The sequence below is a fragment of the Gopherus flavomarginatus genome, chromosome 12 (assembly GCF_025201925.1).
Source record: "Gopherus flavomarginatus isolate rGopFla2 chromosome 12, rGopFla2.mat.asm, whole genome shotgun sequence".
NCBI classification, from domain to species: domain Eukaryota; kingdom Metazoa; phylum Chordata; order Testudines; family Testudinidae; genus Gopherus; species Gopherus flavomarginatus.
The window spans coordinates 41,240,116-41,265,520 of record NC_066628.1 but is presented as its reverse complement, the minus strand read 5'-3'; positions in this window follow the sequence as shown (position 1 = coordinate 41,265,520).

Here is a 25,405-nt window from a genome sequence, read left to right as displayed (position 1 = left end):
GACGAATGCTGACCTCTCCTTGGCAGGTTCATCTAGCGGTACTTGCCAGTACCCCTTGGTTAAGTCTATTGTAGAGATGAACTGGGCACGTCCCAACTTTTCCAATAGCTCATCGGTACGTGGCATTGGATAGTTGTCCGGACGAGTTACAGCATTGAGCTTACGGTAGTCCACGCAAAAGCATATTTCCCCATCTGGTTTGGGTACCAGAACCACTGGAGATGCCCATGCACTGGTAGATGAGCGGATTATACCCATCTGTAGCATGTTCTGGATCTCCCGTTCTATAGCAGCTTGGGCATGAGGAGACACTCGGTAGGGTGGGGTTCTGATTGGGTGAGCATTACCTGTATCAATGGAGTGGTATGCCCGTTCAGTCCGTCCTGGGGTGGCTGAGAACAATGGGGCGAAGCTAGTGCACAGCTCCTTGATTTGTTGCCGCTGCAGACGTTCCAGGGTGGTTGAGAGGTTCACCTCTTCCACGCCACCGTCTTTTTTCCCGTCGTAGTAGACACCGTCAGGCCACTCAGCATCATCTCCCTGGACTGTAAACTGACAAATCTGTAAGTCTCTGGAATAGAAAGGCTTGAGAGAATTAACATGGTACACTTTAGGCTTTAGTGAGGAATTGGGAAATGCTATGAGGTAGTTTACAGCTCCCAGGCGCTCTTGGACCGTGAAGGGCCCTTCCCATGATGCTTCCATCTTATGGGCCTGTTGCGCCTTCAAGACCATAACCTGGTCTCCTACCTTGAAGGACCGATCTCTGGCATGTCTGTCATACCAGGCCTTTTGCTCTTCCTGAGCATCCTTTAGATTCTCTCTAGCAAGGGCTAAAGAGTGTCGGAGGGTGCTTTGTAGGTTGCTTACAAAGTCCAGAATGTTAGTTCCTGGAGAAGGCGTAAACCCCTCCCATTGCTGCTTTACCAACTGTAATGGCCCCTTAACCTCGTGACCATACACAAGTTCAAATGGTGAAAACCCTAAACTGGGATGTGGTACAGCCCTGTAGGCAAACAGCAACTGCTGCAACACTAGGTCCCAATTATTGGAGAATTCGTTGATGAATTTTCGTATCATGGCCCCCAAAGTTCCATTGAACCTTTCAACCAGGCCATTGGTTTGATGGTGGTACGGGGTGGCAACCAAGTGATTCACCCCATGAGTTTCCCACAGTTTTTCCATGGTCCCTGCCAGGAAATTAGACCCTGAATCTGTAAGGATGTCGGAGGGCCAACCTACCCTGGCAAAGATGTCTGTTAGGGCCAGGCACACAGTGTTAGCCCTGGTGTTGCCTAGAGCTACTGCTTCTGGCCATCGGGTAGCAAAGTCCACTAAAGTTAGTACGTACTGCTTTCCTCTGGGCGTCTTTTTTGGGAAAGGGCCCAGAATATCCACAGCTACTCGCTGAAATGGGACCTCAATTATGGGGAGTGGCTGGAGAGGGGCCTTGACCTGGTCTTGAGGCTTTCCCACTCTTTGGCATACCTCACAAGACCGGACATACTTGGCAACGTCCTTGCCCATCCCCTCCCAGTGGAAGGACTTCCCCAACCGGTCCTTGGTTCTGTTCACCCCAGCATGGCCACTGGGATGATCATGGGCTAAGCTTAAGAGCTTCCCCCGGTACTTAGTTGGAACCACCAACTGTTTTTGCGGCTGCCATTCTTCCCGGTGTCCACCAGAAAGAATTTCCTTGTACAAAAGTCCTTGGTCTATAACAAACCGGGATCGATTAGAAGAGCTGAGAGGCGGTGGGGTGCTCCGTGCCGCTGCCCAAGCTTTCTGAAGGCTGTCATCCGCTTCCTGCTCAGCCTGGAACTGTTCCCTTGAGGCTGGGGTCACCAGTTCTTCCTCAGACTGTGGACTTGGGCTTGGTCCCTCTGGAAGCGATGTAGGTGATGGGGTTGTTTCCGTTGCTGGTGAACCGCTCTCCGCTGGTGCACCTGAGGGTATTTCAGGCTCTGGCTGAGCCTTTTGGGTATGGCTGTCTGTCGCTTCTGCCAGTTTTGGCTCGCTGGCGCCCTCTGGCGTTGAGTTTGAAGATGTAGTTGCACTTGCTGGTGCTGGTTGTTGTTCCAGTTCCGGGCCTGGGACTGGAGATGCTGTGGCTGTTTCAGTGGTAGGCATGGAATCCGGGTCCACTACCTCTGTCTGGGTCTCTGGTAACACAGACGGGGCCTCTGTGGACGGCTCAGGAACAGGAATGGGTCTGGAAGCTTGCCTGGTTTGGCTACGTGTAACCATTCCCACTCTCTTGGCCCGCCTCACCTGGTTGGCCAAGTCTTCCCCCAGTAGCATGGGGATAGGATAATTGTCATAGACTGCAAAAGTCCACATTCCTGACCAGCCTTTGTACTGGACAGGCAGTTGAGCTGTAGGCAAGTCTACAGCTTGTGACATGAAGGGGTAAATTGTAACTTTGGCCTTTGGGTTGATGAATTTGGGGTCAACGAAGGATTGGTGGATAGCTGACACTTGTGCCCCCGTGTCTCTCCACGCAGTAACCTTCTTTCCGCCCACTCTCAAATTTTCCCTTCGCTCCAAGGGTATTTGAGAGGCATCCGGGCCTGGGGATCTTTGGTGTGATGGTGGTGTAATGAATTGCACTCGCATGGTGTTCTTGGGACAGTTGGCCTTGATATGTCCCAGTTCATTACACTTAAAGCATCTTCCATCTGATGGGTCACTGGGCCGAGGTGAGTTACTGGAGACTGGTGAGGTTGAAGGGTAGGGTATCTGTGGCTTTACTTGGGTGGTATGTGGGGTCTTTGGCTGTCCTCGGTGGTAGGGTTTATGGTCTGTGTGCCCCCTGGGGTAATCGTTCCCCTTGACAGTAGCTTTTTTGCTTTCTGCCAGTTCCATCCATTTGGCTCCAATCTCCCCCGCCTCAGCGATATTCTTGGGGTTTCCATCTTGTATGTACCGCGTGATGTCTTCAGGAACACCATCCAAGAACTGCTCCATTTGTATGAGGAGGTTCAGTTCTTCCAAGGTTTGAATGTTGTTTCCTGTTAGCCAGGCCTCATAGTTTTTTGCAATGTAGTAGGCGTGTTTGGGAAATGACACCTCTGGTTTCCACTTTTGGGTTCTGAAGCGCCGACGGGCATGATCTGGGGTTATCCCCATCCTGTATCTGGCCTTGGTTAGAAAAAGTTTATAGTCATTCATTTGGTGCTTAGGCATTTCAGCTGCCACCTCTGCTAAAGGTCCACTGAGCTGTGACCTCAATTCTACCATGTACTGGTCTTCGGGAATGCTGTACCCAAGACAGGCTCTTTCAAAATTTTCCAAGAAGGCCTCGGTGTCATCACCTGCCTTGTAGGTGGGAAATTTCCTGTGCTGTGGAGCAATATTTGGCGCCGGGTTGTTAGGGTTGGCTGGAGTCTGTTGCTTAGCCTTTTCTAATTCCATGGCCTGTTGGTGGGCTTCCCTTTGGAGTTCTATCTGTCTCCTGTGGGCTGCCTCTTCTTCTGCTTGCTTCCTTCGGTGGGCCACCTCTTCTTCTTCTATTTTTCTTTTGTGTGCTGCCTCTTTGATTTGTTCTTCTCTTTCTTTCATCTCCATTTGTCGCCTGTGTTCAGCTTCTTTGAATTGCTCTTCGGCCTTAATTTTTGCCTTAGAAGTCATGGTTCCTGTTTTCTTGTGTTGGGGTGCCCTCCGGTGTTTATCTTCTGAACTGCAGGTTCTGTTGCCTCCTGAAGTCTGCCTAGCAACAGTGCTTTTTTCCTTTTCTCTCTCTAGCTAATGTTCAATGAAAGGAAACCAGAAAAACCACTTTATTTGCATTCATATAGTGCTGGTATGACTCTCAATGGGAGTGCTATTGTGTGACAAAAGACTGTTAATAGTCTGGTAATGGCTTCTTGCTTACCATGCAAGCCACAAACTGCCAGAGAGAGCAGAAAAAAAAAAATTCTCTCTGGTTCCCTTTTAAAACCAACTGTTTCTCTCTGCTAAAAAGCCCTTAGCAGAGAAAAGAAAAATATAATATTCCTACTGGCTTCTGGATTCTGTCTATCTCCCACCCACTGCCACCATGTAATAACCTTAGTCCCAGATTTGGACCTTAGCGTCCAAAATATGGGGGTTAGCATGAAAACCTCCAAGCTTAGTTACCAGCTTGGACCTGGTACCTGCTGCCACCACCCAAAAAATTAGAGTGTTTTGGGGCACTCTGGTCCCCCTGAAAAACCTTTCCTGGGGACCCCAAGACCCAAATCCCTTGAGTCTCACAACAAAGGGAAATAATCCTTTTTCCCTTCCCCCCTCCAGGTGCTCCTGGAGAGATACACAGACACAAGCTCTGTGAAACTACACAGAGAGACTCCCCCTCTCTGTTCCCAATCCTGAAAACAAAAAGTACTTTCCTATTCCCCCAGAGGGAATGCAAAATCAGGCTAGCGATCCAACACACAAATCTCCCCTTGATTTCTTCCTCCCACCAATTCCCTGGTGAGTACAGACTCAATTTCCCTGAAGTAAAGAAAAACTCCAACAGGTCTTAAAAGAAAGCTTTATATAAAAAGAAAGAAAAATAAGTACAAATGTTCTCTCTGTATTAAGATGACACAATACAGGGCAATTTCTTAAAAGAATATTGAACAAACAGCCTTATTCAAAAAGAATACAAATCAAAGCACTCCAGCACTTATATTCATGCAAATACCAAAGAAAAGAAACCATAGAACTTACTATCTGATCTCTTTGTCCTTACACTTAGAAACAGAAGACTAGAAAGTAGAACTACTTCTCCAAAGCTCAGAGAAAGCAGGCAGCCAGAAAACAAAGACCTTAGACACTCAATTCCCTCCACCCAAAGTTGAAAAAATCCGGTTTCCTGATTGGTCCTCTGGTCAGGTGCTTCAGGTGAAAGAGACATTAACCCTTAGCTATCTGTTTATGACAACATGGCACCAGGACAATGAGAGGAGGCGGTCCATCCAGGTCTATTTAGCTGGAGAGACCGGTAAAGGAGAGAGACCACGTCAGTCAAATGACATCCCAGAACCCACACCAGAAAGTTAACTGGAGCCCACTGCACTTGACGCATTATTAATCATTCCTCACAACCTCTCTGCAGTTTAATCTGTTAACCTATTTTTGTTATTCCCTCAGATCTACTTTACAAAATTTCATTAGTATTGACATCCATTGTTGTGTTCTAATTGTTCTTATTTTCACTGAATGCATCTTTAGTTAATTGGCAGTCTACAATAGGAACTCCAAGTAAATTCTGAGAGAACGGTCTTGGGGTTTGCCTCTCTCCTTGTATTCATGGCAGTGCATCACATGCAATTCCTTCTTGGAGGCTTGACGTTGCTCCTGTTGAGTAAAGTGTCAAATCTCCTCTTGATTTCAATACACAGAGGGTCCGGCCATTGCTCAAAGAGACTGTTGGCTAAATTCAACTCTAGTGTAAATAGGCATAACTCCAGAAAGGTGAAAGGTTGCACCAACTGAATCATGCCCTGTCTCCATGAAGATGAAATTCACCCCTATGCAGAGGGGTGGACAAGATCACTGCATATCTTTCCACAGCTTAAGCGGGATTTATGGGCTTGCCTAGACCTTTTGATGAGCTTTGGCACAGGAAAGAAGATGGTGTGCAGAGATTTTTAGTTACTTATTTTCCATTTCCAAGGTGACTCCAACTGTAAGGAATGGTCCTTATTTTCATACGTACCACAAAAGTACCAAGTGGCCTGCCCTACCTATTTTGGCAGATTTTTTTCAAAACATGTCTTTCCCTACATAAATTGACTTTGACTGAAATGGCTATCAGCCGGAAGAAAACAGAGGTGATTCAAGAGCTGAAAGAAGGTAAATTCCATGAGGGGACACAGGCTTGTCCAAAGAACTTGATAAAGCTGCATCAGTGTCCTATAGAGTCACCTATACTGAATGCATATAAAGAAATGCTCAGGAACAATCAGCATCTGCTTACAATGAACAATGCCATTGTTTCCATCATACCCAAACCAAACAAAAGCCCTTAAAATGTAGTACGTGCAGAACAGTATCATTACTGAAGGGGATTACAAAATGGTTACTACAGTTTTAGCTAGGGCGATCAAGTGGTATACATGGGGCCGGATGTTCAAAAGAGCTATGCTCTCATTTAAGTATCTAAATGAAGTAGCCTTGTTTTCAGAAGTACTCAGCACCCACTGGCTACCATTGCTCTCCATGACAACTGGTGGATGCTAAGCACTTCTGACAATTGTATTATATTAGCCATCATAGAAATTGAGAGTGATATAGAACAGCTGAGAGCATGAATGGATGCAAAAACATGGCCAAACAGCTTGGTTAATATGGCTGAAAGATAACATCACATTGAAATTGGTAGATGAACAAGTAAAATGTTTAGAAAAGAAAGATGTTGATCTGGAAAACAAAGCAAGCAACAGTATCTTGAAAAATATTGGATGGGGCTCCAGGAGGGAAAAAAAAAAAAGCAAATGAAAATGTAACCGAGCTGCTTCAGAGAGCACTTCAACTTACCTCGAGTGAGAAAAAGAAGAGTCCTTTTAAAAAGCAAAAACAGTGTATTAAGTTAGGCATATGTTAAAACAAGAATAAATGGGAGAAGACCAATTATAATGGAGTTTCATAATTATTTCAATAAGAATAGAATATTACAAAAGTACAGACATGTGAAACATTCTTAATGAAGAGGAAGAGGTCCATAGTTTTAAGTGGTCACCATAGAAACTGAAGAAAGAATGATCTGTAACTGCAATCCTGAAATGGAAAAAAATGTGAGTGGAAGATCAGTCTGAAATGTTTGCGGTCCACAGAAGGAAGGATTTTTACAACTGCAGATGGGTCTGAATCAAAAGTCTGATCTAAAACACCCACAGGACTGTGACACACTCTTTGAAACAGGAGGAAACTTGAATCCATATCAAAATGTAGCAGCTCATGACTATTTCTTTCTGAACAGATCCTTACATTCTTGGGCCAGGTAATTCCCAAGAATGAAACTTAAGGGGGTAGGACTCCAATTTAGCATCCAATATCAACTTGCTCCTTTGATCTATCTCATACAAGAAATTCTTGACATAGGGGCACTCCCCAAACATAGGAGCTAATGTAGCACCAAGGAAGTTACATTTCTGGCAATGGTCAGCATTTTTGAGGTCCATTATCATTAGCCTATATGGGAACCAGTATATTAAGAGTGTCTTTTGGTGAATAAGCAGTAGTCTCAGGTCTATAGTTGCTTTTTAAAAACATTAGATACAATGGTATTCCATTGAGCCAGAGATAGTTGTGTATCCAAATCTATATTCCGAGTAGTTCTCAAATTATCAATCTTTAGTAGAGTTTTTTGTGCCAGAACAATTGTAAAAAGATACCACTGGCCGAGTAAATCCAGAAAGTTTTCTCCAAACTAATAAAAGTTCTGAAACTCTCAGTGCATACAGTCCAAATACATTTCCAAGTAAATGCGTTAACTGGAGATATTTCCATGCTCTGGAGCAGGGCAAGCCAAACTGAAGATCTACAAATGGTTGAAATTTATCGTCATCAATTAGTTGCGACAATCATAATTCCTGTCTCCATCCAATTCCTCCATATCAAGGTTTTGCCACCAATTTTAAAATAAGATTGTGCTGTAGGACCACCTCTTCATGGAAGAATGGTTTGGAGTAGAACTTTCTAGCCAAGTTTGACCAAGCTTGCTTTACAGCCATTATGGCAATGTGCCCCCATTTTGAACAATGTGAAATGGAATCAACCTCACTTTTTAAAAAAAAATTCTACCAACTCACCATGTGCTGCTGAGGAAGTAGCAGAACAACAGAAGCTGCTCCTCTGTCCCCGCAGAAACCATTGGCCAACCATGAAATTATTCCCTCTTACTCCCCTGCATGTGCTCATAGGGCACCAATGGCCTTGTCCATACATTAAAAAGATGCTTCAGAGTGTTCCTTAATGACACTGGAATTCTCACAGATACAAGATAGGGCTTTACCAATGTTTTAGAGCACAACTTATAAAAGATCAGCAACCCCAGCAAAAGCAATGGGTGAAATCCAGGCCCTATTTCAGTCAATAGCAAAACTCCCATTGATTTTAGAAGGGCCAGTATTTCACCTACTGTCCAGAGAAAATACCAGGATACAAACAAAACAAAAAAGAATAATAAGGGCCAGATTTGCAAAAGGATTTAGATGCCTAAACATGCAAAAGGGAGTTTACATGAGCCGTTAAGCAGTTTAGATGCTTAACTCCAATTTGCATCCTTAGGCATCTAAATACTTTCAAAAATATGACCTTTACACATCTATTTGGAAGGAAAAAATACTCAAGGAAAAGTAATTCCATGTATTAGTCTTTTCTGAAATAAAATTCTTAACTGATTGCTTGGCGAAAATGATGAATTACGTCAGGAATCATAACATTCAAAAACCAGTAGGAGAACACTTCAGTCTCTCTGGTAACAGACTTCAAAGTGGCAACTCTTCAACAAAAAAACTTCAAAAACAGACTCCAACTTAAAGCTGCAGAACCGGAATTAATTTACAAACTGGATACCCACCAGATAAGGCCTGTATAAAGACTGGGGAGTGGTTGGGTCATTACAAAACCTAAACTTAATTTCCCCAGCACTAATTTTTCCCTACTATTACTCACATCTTCTTGTCAACTGTCTGTAATGGGCCACTCTCTTACACTTCAAAAGTTATTTTTCCTCTCTTGGTATCCTGCTGTTAATTGATTTATTTCGTTAAACTGACCTCACACTTGGTAAAGCAACCCCCATCCTTATATGTATTTATACCCGCTCCTGTATTTTTCACTTCATGCATCCAATTCTAGCCCACTAAAGCTTATGCCCAGAAAAATGTGTTAGTCTCTAAGGTGCCACAAGGACTCCTCATTGTTTTTGCTGAAAGACTAACACAGCTACCACTCTGATACTTGGAACTGAGTACATCTGAGATATTAGCAGGATCAGAGAGGCAAGGCAAATTCAGTCCCAGGCGACAGCTCCCCTGCCAGCATGGGAAGTGGGAGTTTGTGGGGAGGGGGAGGGTGTCAACCTTAGGCATGGGCGAACTGGGTAAAGACTGGAGCGCCTTTATAAATGGGTCTCCTTCGGAGCAGGGGTGCCCCTCACCTCACTGCTCTGCAGCCTTGGCGCTGCACCTGGCCAGTTCTCATGTGCAGAGCAGGGGTGGGGGTGCGGTGGGAAAGGGAGGTGCTGATGTCAGGGTGCCCCCTTTTCCTCACCTCCGCAGAGCGGCGAGGGGGAGGGAGACAACAGAGTTCAGGAGTGGGACGGGCCTTCTGATGGCTGCTGCTGTGTCTGAACAAGCAGCCTTCAGACTGGTAAGTGCTGATTTACCTAAAGGGGCAGTGCGTCTGCTCATGCGCCTCTCCTCTCTCTCTCTCTCTCTCTCTCTCTCTCTCCCCCCCTCACACACACACTCTCGCCCCTCTCACTCCCCAATACGTATGTGTATTCTTGTTACTTCCTGTAATGCACATATATTCTCTGTAACTTTATTCTTTCAAAGTGTTATTTTAGTTTTTTGACTTATTTTATGCATTTCATCATTTTATTTCTCTCTCATGCTTAACTTTAATTCTAGTGAATTCTAAAATGTCTAAACCTGTCCTGGCAATTATTATTACTTTTATCATAAAGTGCTGTGTCATTTATTATTTAAAGTGGTACAATCAAATAGTAGTATCCTTCTAGAATGTAACTTTAGCTTGTACTAACTTTACCAAAGCCAGTTTAAAAACACATTAGCTAAACATATAACTTTAGACACTGGGAAGATCAAGGTTGCTTATTTTCAAATTGTATTTTTAGTTATATCTGTAAAATAACTTAAAATTTGCATGAAAATAAATGCAGTTCCAACTATGATACCAATAGCAATAATGGAGTCAAATATTAGTGAGTCACATACATGATTGTGATCCGTAAACATAAATGCCAAAATAATTAAAAAAATAAATTCCATTTCTTCATAAAGGAGAAAAGAAACCTTAGTCACATGTTAAAATTTAAGTATGTTCTTAGTGGAGTGAAAAACAAATTGACTAAAATAGAATAGATAATGGCAGTGATACAGAATGCATCTCTTAGAGAAAATAAACGGATTTTAATTTATCTCTACTAAAGATAGTGGACAAAGTATCAAACATCAGAGGGTAGCCGTGTTAGTCTGGATCTGTAAAAGCAGCAAAGAATCCTGTGGCACCTTATAGACTAACAGACGTTTTGGAGCATGAGCTTTCATGGGTGAATACCCACTTCCTCACATGCATCTGAGGAAGTGGGTATTCACCCACGAAAGCTCATGCTCCAAAACGTCTGTTAGTCTATAAGGTGCCACAGGATTCTTTGCTGCTTTTAAAGTATCAAACGTGTGTTTCTGATATCTGTGTTAAAGCTGAAGGTTTGGGATTGGGAATATCTTGCTGTATTATCTCCTGATTGTTCTAAATTTACATATAAACTGTAAATGTTTAATTGGAGTTTGCATATATTTTTTCTCTTTATATAACAATTAGATACAGTGCTCCTGTCAGCTACTTCCTTAAATACTATTTGCAAAACACCCGAGAGTTTTCAGGTGCCTAAGCAGTCCCTAGAATCATGGTTTAAATTTCCTCCCACCCACCCCCAATATCTGAAATGGTGCTCCAGTGAGACAGGAGTGACCCGACGGCTGCAGGAGGGCCATGGGTTCTGGCAAGATGCAAACCCCGTATGACAGAATGAAACCTGCCTTGAGCCACATGCCGAGCACCACGCAGCAGAAGCCACAGCAGCAGTGCAGAAGAAAGGGTGGCAACGCACCATATACCATGCCACCCTTACTTCTGCACTGCTGCTGGCATTGCCTTCAGAGCTGGGCACTCGGCCAGCACCCACCGGTATCAGGCCACCCTGCCAGTGGTTAATTTGTGCCAGGCTGATCTCTGGCATCTCTTTCAATGCAAATTAAACACTGGGGGAGGCAATGGGGTCCATAAGTGAAGGGGGGAACCCCAGGGAGCCCGTGGGGTCCAGGGATGATGGGGGAAGCACCAAAATACAAGTTCGCCCAGGGTGCTATTTTCCCTATGGTCTAGGAAGAATGAAGAACAGTAAAGGAGCAGAAGTGAGGCTAGGGGCTGACATGAGGACGGTGGAGACTGATGGGGCTATATTGATGGTGGGTTCTGAGCAGATGTAGGAGTACTGGGTAACACTAATTGTTCCTTGAACATATCCTGGAGATGAGTTCAAAATAATCAAGAGACTGACCTAACCCCCCCCCCCCCCGCAATATAATTTTTTTTTTTAATGTCATGATTTTGGGGGGTCCGACTCATGATTTTTGATCTCTTAAATTTGGCAAGACTGATAGTACTTTTACACCCTCCAGTAGTGCATAAAACAACATGAGTAACATCTGTCACATGTTTGTTCTCTCATTCTGTTCCTGGGGGAGAAGTATGTGCAGTGGAGTGTTTTGTTTTAGACTTTAATATTTATAGACACACACTGCTATATCCTGAGAACAGGCAGGTTGAATAAATGTGCCTTGCACTCAGAGCAGAAGGCATCGAGGTTTGTGATGGTCCTTAATTTCTGTGGGAGTTCATTCCACGGTCTTTGGCTAGCCCTCAAGAAAGCTGTCTCCTACATGTTTGAATTCTGGAACGTTTGTGACAGTGCAGTGGTTTGGGATGTGCCATGCTAGAAACAACAGACCCACATAGTGATGTATTTTTTTGGTGTGGAGATTTAATTTTTTTGTCCTTTGTACTGCTATTGTATGTTTGTAAAGTGTTAGATAAATAGAGCTGGGTTGAGATTTTTTTGGCAAATAGTAAATTTAACAAAAATGCAGTTTCAGAGTGATTGAAATGATTCATGAATTTGGCTCAAATTCAAACAGTTTTGTTGTAAAACATAAATTCTTTGGACTAACAATAGTTTCAGGTTTTTTTACTTCAGGGGAAAAAAAACTGGAAAAAAAATCAGTTTTCGTTTGAAATTTATTCCTTTCTTTCCCCACAGCCCATCCTCACTCCCTGATTCTCCCCTCCCTCCAATTTTTCAGTTTGGCCATCAAACCAAAAAGTCAATGATTTCTTCAGGTCTCTATATAAGCCAGTTGCAGTGGAAGTTGACTCTATAAAAGACAATTTCCTCAACAATTATTCTCATAATTCCTTAGGACATGGTGTTGTACAAAAATACTTCAGGCTTCATTTTAGACTCCAACAATTCCAGAAGATATTACCCAATCTTTTAAAATCACGCTTGTCAAAAAATAGCATATTTTAAAGGCAGAAATTAAACCACTACAACTAGAATTATAAAAAATTAATTGGGACCATTCTAGTAATGCACAGTCTGTTACATCCTAGAATATCTGGGAAGCCCTTAAGACTTATTTGTAGGGAATATTAATAACACTTATTTCAGCAAAAGAAGCATAGCAGCTCAGAGACAGACAAAATAATTATTCTGGTCAAAACGACAGCTGAAAGAATTCTACAGGGAAACCAAAAAAAACCTGACACACTGAAACAAATGCTGGGAAAGTGACAGGTGTTTTGAAACCAAGCAACATAAAATGTCAATAGAAAACTACATAACTCTAGGGCTGAAATCTACAAGAATAAGAAATGTAATTTATTCATTTGACAATTAAAAAAAAAATAGGATAGAGGAAAGCAAAACATTTACTTTGCAAATAAAAATACAACCAAGACCATACTTCTGATAAAATGAAACCTTTTAAAAAAATAAATACCAAAATCTCTAAGCTCCTGAAATGGATAGGAAGGAGCAGAGAGCACCAAATGGTCCCTGCTAAATAAAACTAATTGCTATTATTAAGTACAGAAAAAGGGTTTATTAGTCAAGGGGATATCTAACAGGAAAGTGATCACAACTATAAGCAAACTAGCAACTATAAAAAAACCATTCCACAAGTTCCCATAGGCATTGGACAAAGTGGCTATTCATCTTAGACTCTATCATGCCAATCTTCACTCAGTTTCATACTGTATGGTGTCAGTAATTATTAATTAGTCCAATCAGATTCCCTCTGAGACTGCAAAAGTAGTGTCAACAGCCTGAAATCCATCAAGTATATCTGAAACTTTTAAAATTTGCTTTTGTAAAAGGGTCTCTGGACCTACTTCCCTCCAACATTCAGTGAAAACTGACTCAATCCATTGTCACACCCCCCTCTTCAGTCAATTACTCCACCCACTCCCCCTCACCTCTAGGTTTCTAGACAGTTTTAGACGGTTATTGTTTTTGAATAACATAAGAACCAAGTTTGCCATCACTTCACTTTCAACATTTTGGAGTATTTAAAGATTTTATTCACAGATTGATATTGGAGCCTTATGTTTATGGACTCAGATAATCTTTCAGAGAAATTCTGTGGTCACATAAGTCTTCAGAACAAGTTCAAAAACAATAAAACTCAGGCATGAGGAAAAACTCCTGCTGAGTTGTAACCCTGCCCCTGCCATTGCAATATCAGCACCATTAGTATTGTTGACTACAGAAATGAGAAACAATGAAATATTTAAACTTGACTATGGGTAGATAACGGTCTTCCAAAAAGCCAGTTATTAAAGAAGTCTCTCCTAAGTGGTTCTCTGCAAGTAAAAACATTCTGCTAATAATTTCAGTCATTTCCAGAACACACCTTCTGTGATCATTTTATTAAAACAGCTCTGGGAACAGTGTCTCACATGTTGCCTCCCACTGTGCTGGAGAGATGAACAACAGAGAGAAAAGAAAATGAAATGCTTCAAACCCAACAGAAAAGGGGAGTTGAACTGATGTGCCATCAGTCTTCCCAATCCACAACCACTTGGAAGCCCACTGGAGCAAACATAGCATGAAAACTGTTGGGGCCCTGCAGGTATGGGGCATAAGATGGGGAGAGATGGGAGAAGTTGATCAGTGGCTGCTGCATGGTCAGAGATAAAGAACAAACATATCTACTTATAATATCACCAGATAAGTCATGCAATCTTCCCTCTGTCTGTAGAAGCAATAATATCCTAAACCATGTTATGCTAGACAAGCACAGGCTACGTCATGTACTAAAATTTTGGCATACAAAATAAAATACAAAAAAGATAAACAAGGTAGATTTCTCACATAAGACCTGTCAGTTTATATTTAATGGTAAGGGCAAATTGAGAAGAGATTTTAGAAGAGGTATGGACAGTGTATTCTAACTCCTACAGTTGAGAACAATGGACATGCAAATCAACATCAAGAACCATGCTTTCCGAGGCGTGCCTGGGGAGATGGAGATCAACGTGGCCTGTGAAATGCTGGATTTCAAGACAGAAAGGGAGTGGGGGTGAACCAGAAAAGATTAGAGTTCTTGTATGGGAGACAAAAAGTTTGCTTTACCTTCAGATGATACTCCTTGATAAAAACACTCCTTGTGGAAGTGTCAAAGTAGCCTCACCCTGATATAATTTGAATAGTAGGTCAGATGAGGAAGGAGAGCACGCTGTCTGGACACAGCAAGGGAGGACTGTCAGTCTGGCTAGGAAGAAGTCAGAGAAGGAATTGCTTTCTAGAGACTGAATAATTTCCCTTTTGTTCTTTCTAAAACTAAAGAAAATAAGCCTACAAATAAAATCCCATGGATTACTGATTAATTAATGGCTCTATTTGAGACAGATATTTGTTTTGGTTTACACACTATTAAATACTCCATAGGAGTAAAAGCTTCCTACATGCTAAATAGCCCCATGTCTCTCTGGAATCATTCGTAAAAGCCTCACCCTAACCTGTACAAAGCAGATGGGTAACAAAGTCAGAGACTGTGTCCCCCACATGTGGTGTTCGTTTACTTGTTTGTTTGCTTAAATAAATGAAGATTGTTTTTGCAGGCACTGACATTGTTTTATGCTTCTGCAGTTTTCTCCCCCCACATCTCAAAGACTTCAGATTATCAGAGCAATTATGATTTTAGTATTTGTTTCATCATGAATACTTCTTAAATATTAAGATCCAGCCAAGTATCTGTGTACTGTTCACTGAATTTGCCTACGTGGTATGAGCTAAATAACTAAACCATCCACATCAATACCCAGAAAGTATCACATCTTTAAAACAAATTAATTTATGTAGGAACAGTTAATCCTTAGTGTCAAGCCATGCCAATTTTTCCTCCTTTAGTAATTTAAAATATAATTTCCCCTGTGGGTTTAAAAACCCTGAGATATGCTGTATGGAACAGCATCATATCTGCCTGGAAAGGAGGACACATTTCACAGGTCTTTAAAATAAATTGCCATAAAATGTAATGAAGCCCTATTGGATACCTTCACCATGGCTCTAACTATTTATTATCAAGAGTAAGTCAGATTCAGATGCTAATTCAGGAAGCGAAGTCACAGACTAAACCATAATAAGGATATTCATAAAGCACAAGGAAAAACACATTTTGAAGGAAGCTAAAAGGATGACACGATAGTTGCTCTGAGGGCCAGGTGGCCTAAGGTTGGCGCACCTTACCTCCACCCTCTGTCTCTTTCTCAAAGAGATGATGGTGATGCCTGACCCCAAGCCAGGTGTGTTCCCCCTCCCCCTGCATTTGGGCCTTTGTCCCGAAGTGGGAGATGGTAAAGGGACCCAGGCCCTCCCTCATCACTGGGTCCCAGACCTGGTCCCTGCGAAAAGTAACATTAGCAGATTCCTTCCTGTTGAGAGATTGCCATCCTGGGCTACTTCCTATCTATGTGCTCCTCAAGTCTGGGGCATGGCCTCTATAGTCCAAACAGTCATTAGTATCACAACAAATCCAAAGGAGCAGGCTCTGCAGGACCCATTAGTTCTCAAAGTGGGTGGCAGTTGGAGCAGGTACTGCCTGGGGCCTTACCCACTCTGTGGTCCCCTCTCAGACTCCACCTTTCACCTGACTTCCCAGAGGAGGACTCCTGTTCACAACCCCTTGCCTAAGCTCTTTTTAAAGCTGGAGCGTGTTCAGCAGGCCCAGAGGGGTGGAGCTACCTGCGTTCAGTATTGCCTTTTAATCCCTTCAAGCCAGTGTGAGATTTGTATACCCCATCCCAAGTGACTATTAGCCTGTGTCTTTTTTACATTGAGAAAGAAGGCATTTTTAGAGCTTATTGCATCTGACTTAATCATAAGGCAACAGAAGTTGACAATAGGATGATTTTCGTTAGGTTGATATTAGAATTAAGTATCCTCTTCGGAGCTTTTTCATCTAACTCACTTTGTGCTTCTTGTCCTTGTCAAAGGATCAGAATTTCAGAACTGTCTCTCCCCTATTCTTGTATGCCAGGCCCCTCAAGTTCAATGTTACATTGGTACTTTTTCTTTGTTCACAGTATGGGCAATAAAAGCAAGAATCAGGAAAACATTCAGAGTCTGATCCAACATCCATGGAAGTCAATGGACACCTTTTCATAACTTCCAAGAGCACTGGATTAAGCCCTGAATTCTGTAAAACATAGTTGTTAGCTCCACAGCACACCTCAGAAGAAACCCTTTATAAATTAAATTTATATTTTTATTCTAGGATTTTTAGTAGCTCTAATGAAGAAAATCCAAACCATCATTTTGCAAATCTGTGTCCTTCTTGTGAAAGGGAGTTGAGAAAGTCACAGATGCTTGCTAACAGATTGTCACAATCACCTATGATATGGAAGATCTACTACTCACCCTAAAGCATTAAATAATCCAGCCAATAGTGAATTAACCATCACTGCCTATTATTGGTCTCACAAACTACTTTCCCAGATCCAGCTTCCCAGTGTCTAAGAAAACTAATGAAGAATCTCACAAAGGTCAGCCTACAACGCCACTTGTCTCCTATTAATATCCTCAATCCCCTACCAATCAGGCATCCAACAAGCATATGGAGTTCTTCTTGGATCAAATCCAAAGGTGAAAGATAATGGTGGCCAACTCCACTGATAGGCAGTATAGTCTTCACAAAAAGCCATGTAGTCTCACAGACACAATTCTCTCCCCTACGCTGTTAAATATGTACATGACCCCACTGCGGGATAGAATGCAACATCATGAGCACTGGATGGTGCCCAGCTCTACATTTCTCTAAATGTTACATACAAATAGCACTGTGCCCCAGCTCTCTCAGTGTCTGGGTTACTGTTACCAGGGATGAAGACTAGTTGGTTCAAATGAAATCTGCTGTTGGTGGGGGGAGGGACATACTTTGAAGAACTCACCTCACCCGTAACTTCACCCTTCCCGAATGACATTTTCTATTCAAAAGTTAAGGTTGTCTCCATCCTTATGAGTTCTTCCCTATGATAACAGCGGCTTAGGATGCCCTTTTACCTGTAGCAGCCCAGCAGACTGCGCTCTCAGACTCACTCTGATTTGAACACAATGCTCCAATCATTCATACTCTCTAGGCTTGATTATTTCAGGCCATTACACCAAAGAATGAGGCTTCTGATTAGAGCTGGTCCCAAGACCCACATAACCCCCTGTATTCATTTCATTGCAGCACTTACCTGTAAATAATCAAAGTTAAGGGTCTGTTCCCAATTTTCACAGCCCTGCCTGGGATTGGCCCAGTTTCTCTCTCTCTCTATCTCACACATACACATCCCATGCAGGGCAGCTACATTCTACCAGAGCAATGGAACGGTCCACCAGAAAGGACAAACTGATTAACAGTTGTCTTGGCAGCTGGCCACAGCTGTGGAACGCACTCCCAGAAACCACAAATCTCATTGCCTTCAGAGCAAAAAGTAAAACTCATGCATTTGAATTAGCTTGCCCACAATAAACCAATTAAGTAATTAATTAAACAAAACAGATGTTTGGAAGCAAGGAAATGTCACAAAGTACCTCAAATAAAATGTCTGAAAAAAATTTAAGGTATTTTAATATAATAAAGATGAAGGTGTAAAATACCTAAACAGATCAATTGAGGTAGGCAACTGTGATGAACTGAGCGTTTCCCTGGGTACAACTTATTAATTCTGTGTGAGAGTTTGTACCCTGCGTGTCTGTGTCAGGTTGCAAACTTCATTTTGAATGTGCAGCCTCTTGCCCTCTTTATGGTACATTTGCCTCCATATTGTGTAGGGATTTCAACGGCTGGTGGCACAAGAACAATAAAGGGTAGCTGATTTTTGAGTACCCAGTCATTGGAAATCTATGCACTGTAGACAGAAGACTGTTCCCTGCCCAGAAGAACTGGTTTGAGAATGGGGATGAGGGGGTAAGGGCATGGAGGAGGAGTAAGAGTCACCTTGGCAACAAAGTCACCTGACACAAGACTGGCTCCTGTGGGGAAACTGGCAAGGGTGTCCCCTGGCACAAGATGGCTGAACATTTTTAAAGAGCAGATAGATGCTGGTCTGCTTTGGGGCCAATTTTCCCCAATAGGGAAGGGAGAAACCACTCACCATGAAACAGCCTGCATGAGGCAGGAGAAACCCTGCCCACCTACCTGTCTTCCCAGACCCAGATTACGGTTACCCCAGAGCTCACAAGGCAAGCGTGAGCTGGAAAGTGAGGGGCATTGTGGTTTCTGGGGTTCACTGTTTTGCATAATCCATACTCTCCTGTGCTTTACAGCATTAAGGGAAAAAGGGAAATAAAAATGTTAGACTGGGCAAAGTGTGGAGCAGTCAATACGCACACACGTGCACACACACACACACACACACACACACACACACACACACACACACACGCCCCTGCTGTGTGCCTGTGAGAGAGTTAAACTGTAAGCCAGAAGCTTCACATCTTTGAGGTGGAGTTCTGTGAGAGGGGTGGGTTTAAGTTCTGGGGAGCCTGAAGGTTCAGCACTGTGCCCAAAAGGGGTAGGTGGCTGGACAGCAGGTTCCAACATTTGGGTGAGAGAGAAGCCAGATAGAAGGTCTGTGCCCCAGGAGTGTGCCTAGGAGTAATGGCTGGACTGAGTCTGAAACATGCCAGAAAATCCAAAGTGGCAAGGTCTTGGATTCCACTCACAGCAGTTTTAGAGGGTAGCTGGAAGAGGGTGCTCTCTAGGATCTGTGACACCGGTATACCCTGGATTGCTGAACAAAACCAAAATCTTTTATTACTGTATGCACACTAGAGTATTTATCTTTATAAATTGTCTATTTCAAACAGCATGTTAAGTCAGATGCCAATAATTTATTATCATTTAACAATATGTTGTTTAGCAGTAAAATATCTGCAAAAAGAGGCAGATTATAATAAGGCTAATCAAAGTTGCCCACCTGGAAAATTGTAGTACTTGTTCAGTGTTAACAAAATAGGCCTCATTTACCATATCAGCACTGCATGAAAATATAACCATTATATATAAACCGTTATCTTTATTATGGTATCATTCTTGTTTGCAGCCTTTCCATCTAAAGAATAACTACCCATGTAAGAAGAGATCTCCAGTGTTCTATAGGAACCCTACCATAGTACTCCTCTAAGCTGATTGCTGCTGAATACTTGATTACTTCCTTGAGCTTCCCGCCCCCCAGTGCTCTAAATCCAATGTATATCAACTTAATTAGAACACAAAATGAGCAATTCCAGCTGCTAACTGGGTTCCTACAGCTCTGTACCGGCAGGTCACCATTCCATTAACTGATGGGTGAAAGCCATTTACCAAGGCACAGACCCTTGCTAAAGGGATCCATCCCATTCCTCTGCTTCTCTCCCCCCCCCCATATTTCTACACTTGTGGAAGGCACTGGGCACCACACAAGGGGATCCCTTGTTCAGCTGTCAAAGTATAGAGGCCTAATTCCCAGCAGCACTTTTATCCACATTCCCTTGGCCCCACCAGCTATTCATCATGAGCATGGCTTGTGGAGAGCAGGGAAATTAACATCTAACCAACTTCAGGGAACCTACAACAAACATGACAGACATTCCAACAACCAGCTACGTGTAAACCATTCTAACACAAAGCTAATGACATCTACCCCAATGGGCACCAGGCATACCAAAAAGGATGGAAGAGGCTGACTGGATTCACTGAGTAACATTCAGACAAACAACTTGAACCAAATCAGTTGTCAAAGGAGGTTAAACGTCCAGGCACTTCATCAAGCAATTAGTGCTACACCCATGTGACTGACAAGGTGACACCAGGGCACCCCAAACATTCCTCAACAGCAACCACTACAAGTCAAGTATCCTTGCCTGGGTGCCTGGAAAGGAAAAGGCTCTCCTTCTCAGGTGGCCACCCCTTGTATACCTCCTCCTACTTTAGGGAGGGCTTTAGAGTGAGTCTGCTGCACTTAACTACTAAAATCCCATCTCCCTGCATCACGATTATACAGTGCTTGGAGGGGCACAGAGTAAATCTGGAGAATACACACTGTCAGCCAATCAGAGATGGCTGTGGGGAGCTCATCCATCCCCGAGCACATTTAGCCAATCACTATCCCATGAGGACTGGCAAAGAACGACATGGGGCTCCAAGCACTGTCAGTGGGCCAAGGCAAATATAATTCCCTCTTAAAGAGGAACCATAATTTTTACGATATGTACAAGTGAAAACGAACACTTTAATTTGTTCCTGCTTATCCTAGCCTCTCTCATTCCGTGTTTTACATGGCACAATAAGTGATAGCAGACTGTTTGCTTACAACTAATGAGCCATTAAGTAGAATCCTAGAAGATAGCTAACAAGACACACTTCTCCAACTGACTTTATCGTTAGAGTAATTAATGAGATCCAAGTTTCCTTCTTTAGATAGGAAATGTGTATGTGCAGTTCCAAGCTTTTTGCAAACATTTACTCCACAAATGTTTGTGTGTATTGTAAATCAATTTAGAAAAAGAAATCAGAGACAGTGTACATTTAAAAGATGTGATGTGTGCAGACAGGTCCTCACGTCTAATCTGAGGTTAAGTAAGTTTTGAGCTCTTTTTTATGACCCAGTATTGTTGAGGTAAATATTAGGCAAGGGCTGGAGTTATTATTCCTATTACTACACCTCAAAAGTTCTCAAGGAACTTTGAGGCATGAATAAGACAGACAGTCTGATATCCAAAGAGCTTTGATGGTCATTCCCTGAGTATCAAAATTTTGATGGTAAAGGGGAAAGACGTACCCGCCTGCCACATTTTTTAGATTTCTTACACTGTTGCTCTATTGAAGACAGATTCTAATTCTGATCTTACTTTCCCTGGTGTAAACGAGGAATAACTGCTCTGAAGGCAGCAGTTACACCTGCCTAAAGCCAGCATGAGATCAGAAGTAGATCCAGAGACTCCACAGAGACATGGCAATATTGAAAAAGAACACCCTGCAGTAACAGGTAAAATGTAGTACAGCCATTATTTCAGGAAATACTTGTGATACAAAAATGAATGCAATGCTCACAATTTAATCACCAACAATCTGGTATTATACATATTATTTATATTGTAGTTATGCTAGGAGGGCCCCTCTCAGATATCAGGGCCTCTTTGTGCACTGTAAAAACAAGTAACAGAAAGACAGTCCCGTGTATGAGAGAGATCACAATTTAAGAGTATAACAAGATGTAACAGCTAGATACCAGACCAAAAAAAAAAAATGAGATGGGGGACAAGTCTGAGTGTGTTTGTATAAATTGGTAGTCTTTGATCAGAGTAGTCTCAATTATCCACAGTATGAAATAAAACAATTTTGTTTAATAATTGTGTATGCAGACTTTCCATTTGGAAATATATTTACTAAGATTTGTTGCACTTTCCACTGGATTTCTTTTCTTTTACATCCAGTTTGGAACATATTTTTTTATTGTCATTCTGGGACCGGATCAACTAGAAATAATGACTAGATGCCATAGTAAATCATGATGGGACAGTGATTAACTTGTGGGTAATTAATCAGAGTATCTGGCAAGAAACAAAGTCTTACAAATGAACAGTTGGGGGGTAAAAATCACATAAAGTAATGGGATGTATGATCTATTGCTGCTGATGACTTCAAATGAGATTTATGTATTTAAATGTATATGGAGTGTAATAAAATATCCGTCCATCCAAAGCTTTAAGCACCCTTGCCATTAAAAATAAAATGCAATTGTCAACTTACCAGATCAACGGAAATAAATTGACCCCACACTCAACTCCAAAGTTCCCAACCACTGCTACCCAGCACTACCCAATAACCATTTGTTTATGAGCAGCAGGGACACAGCACAGAGACCACCAATTATAGTTGCTCATTACAAGCCATATTGTGCTTCTTTAAAGGAAGTCACTACGGTGGTATAGGTAACAAGGTAAAGCATTTGTTTCCCATAGTATTTTCCACTAAATAGGAACTTGTGCTTTTGTCTAAGAACACTTGTTTTTGTGCTAAGAAAAATGTTGAGTTTTTACTTCATTAGTTGTGACAAGGTGGAAATCTGCAGTTTTCCCACAATCCCACCTAAAGCTTTAAAATGTCCTGAAATTCTTTAGGTGTGTTTATCTACTCCTCTCTCTCCCCGTAGAGAACTCCTCTTTACACACACTCATATAGCTTCTGATTTGCTCAGGTGCTGCTCCTGTTTGTATCTTACAATACCATCTGACTTACGTAACCCATCAGGCAGTTTGAGTAGCGAATTCCAGTTTCAAATACTGGACTCAGTGTGCCCAATAAAGAATTTACAGGCAGTCCAAGTATTGCCATTTACCAAAAAGAGGTCCCCAAACCAGAGTTTCTGACCTCACTCAACTCCCATTGATTACAATGGAAGCTGAGGGTAGTCAATACCAGTCAGGAAGCTAAAAACACCTTGTAGAAATGGGCATCAGATGCATGCGGTTGTTACATATAATGGGCCTGATTCTTGGTTGCCTTGCACCTTGTGCAGTCATTTACTCCACTACAAGAGGAATGCAAAGTACATATAAAGAGCTCTCAAAATCAGAATGATATTTTCCATCCACTTAACACTCTTTTTGCAAGTGCACAAGGTGCAAGCCAACGAAGAATCACTCCCACGTGTAAAATAGCTTACGCTACAAGACAACATCACAGATTTAATCAATCTGGAAGGATCCCCCAATCAGCCGTGTCAATATAATTTAGCCAACCAACATCAGAGTGCAACTAGTGGAAAAAGTCCTTTAAATCAACCTATAATCACTGCTTACCTTTGTAAGAGCCATTGCTGTGAGCCTGGCCTTCATACAGATTGCAATTCAGAGGAATCATAGGTTCTGTAGGTGCTGGGTTTGGAGCTATAAAAATTCTTTGTGGATGCCAAATTAATCCTATAAAAATATGAAACGTTATGTGTTATTAAATTGCAACACAACCATTTCCTTTGCCCCATGCCCTGTATAAAAATATTAAAAAATAAATAGTGTATATTTTGGATTTTCATTTTTTTGGAACATTTCTGTTTTTCCAAGAGAAAAATTATTGGCCTGCTGTTTTATGGTGCTAACTACTTTCCAGATACCCCTAAAAATACCCCACAGCAAAGAAAAGTGCCAGGTATAAGGAAGCTGAGAACATTCAGCAACCGTGCCGGAAAAAAGTTTACCCACAGTGCTTTAGTGGATCCACCCCTATATGTGGATATAGATGTGTTGAGTTCCGGTGCCTTAAAACAATGGAAAATATACATGCTGCAGATATATTTTCCCAGCACAGGAATATTTTGACTTTTGTTCCTACTGCAGTATGATTGCAATGAACCTCTTGGTCATGAGGACATTAATAATTTATTGGATGACTGATATATGAAATGAATTGTTGTATATTTCTATGGTTTCAAATCTGTTTGTTCTGCAAAGCCTTTTGTTCTAATATTTATAAGATGTCATGGTAAAATGTGTTTTACAGGGGGACATTAAAAGCATATCAGTCTTTTGTGAATAAACCATCACTTCAGAAATTGCTTTTAACTACAACTCATACGGTAGCTTCAGATTCCTATTGTGCTTTGGTGCTAGGAATTACTTAAAATAATTGTTTAATTTGCTTCTTTTTTTTGGTTTTCTTACAATATGGTATATCATAATTTCAACCCTAAGAGAAAAGTCCTGTAGCATTTAAATAAAAATGAGTTTATTTTACCCATTCTATGCAATTCTGCAGCAGCAATCTTATCCTCTGTTAAACCTTATAGATTTTAGAATCCCTTCTATAAAATCCCATTAGCTTAATCCCCATTGAATTCTATAGAATTTTTCAAACAAGGGAAGAAGGAAGGGGGATGATCCTTTCCTTTGTAAGCTTGTACTAAATATTTGTAGGTAATGGAAATCCTAACAGCCTAGATTCAAAATGAACAATAAGACAACCTCTGACACAATTATAGTGTTCGACACCAGACAAGATACAGAAATAAAAAGCCTACAGCTCAGTGTAGCCAATCCTTTCTCACGAGTACTCTTTCCTCACTGAAGATAATATTAGACGATTGAGTGCCAGTTCATCACCTATTTTTAATTGCAATGTGTGCCATTTAATTTGGGATTGCACTGTCATCCTATCACACTGCTCACAGCCAGAGCAATTATTCTCCAATGACCAAGTGGTAGGAAAGTGTCACAACCTCCTCCATGGGCCGTGGGTTTGGAAGCAGGACTTTCAGCACAGATCTCTTCCACTTAAGATACAGGGTCAATTAGTTACCTACATACAGCTATCCTCCATGTATCAGCTCTGGGGAGGGCCTGAGAGAGAAATACAAGATACAAACTGAGGATGAGGTCCCAACAGGCTAGAGAAATAGGATTGTTTGCTGGTCTCACAGGAAAACAGAATTTAAAATATTGAGTCCGTTCTCTTCTACCATGTGCCTTGTGTAATCTTTTAGACCAGTGCAGAATGAATGCAAAATGGGTGTAAAATGCTGTTGAATCAGAATGGTAGAATTTTCCACCTACATCATTACTGCAGGAGGGGCAAGGCAATCGAGGGCCACGGCTATGGTATTTTGTTAATGGCAGTTTCATGAGTTTTCACCACAAAGCAAGAGATGAGTTTTGCCAGTAAACAACAGGGTCTTCTCATTTGTAACGCTGGGAACTTGAGGATCATCATGGGGAAGAAGCAGCTGAAAGTCAAAGGATACATTTTGCCCAAGGTGATAAAATCCAATCTTTACAGCCCAGGGTACTCACACTACTAACAAGAAGAGCTTCAGGAAGAAGGAGGGGTGCCATGAGGACGGAGCAAAGTGGCAAAACATTTTGAGAAGTACATTCAAAAACTTAATTAGCTAGCCAGAACTGCCTCTGCTGCATGACAGGGAATGTTTTAAAAAATGTTTAAAACAAGATGTTTTTAAAGTTACACACTTTGTTTTTGTGGAGGACAGGGAGAAGAAGGCACAAAACTAGGAGGAAGCTTTCAATATGAGAGAAAGACTAGTTCTCCAAAACATACAGAAAAGGGCAAATGGCCAGCATCGATCCGCCTTATAAATA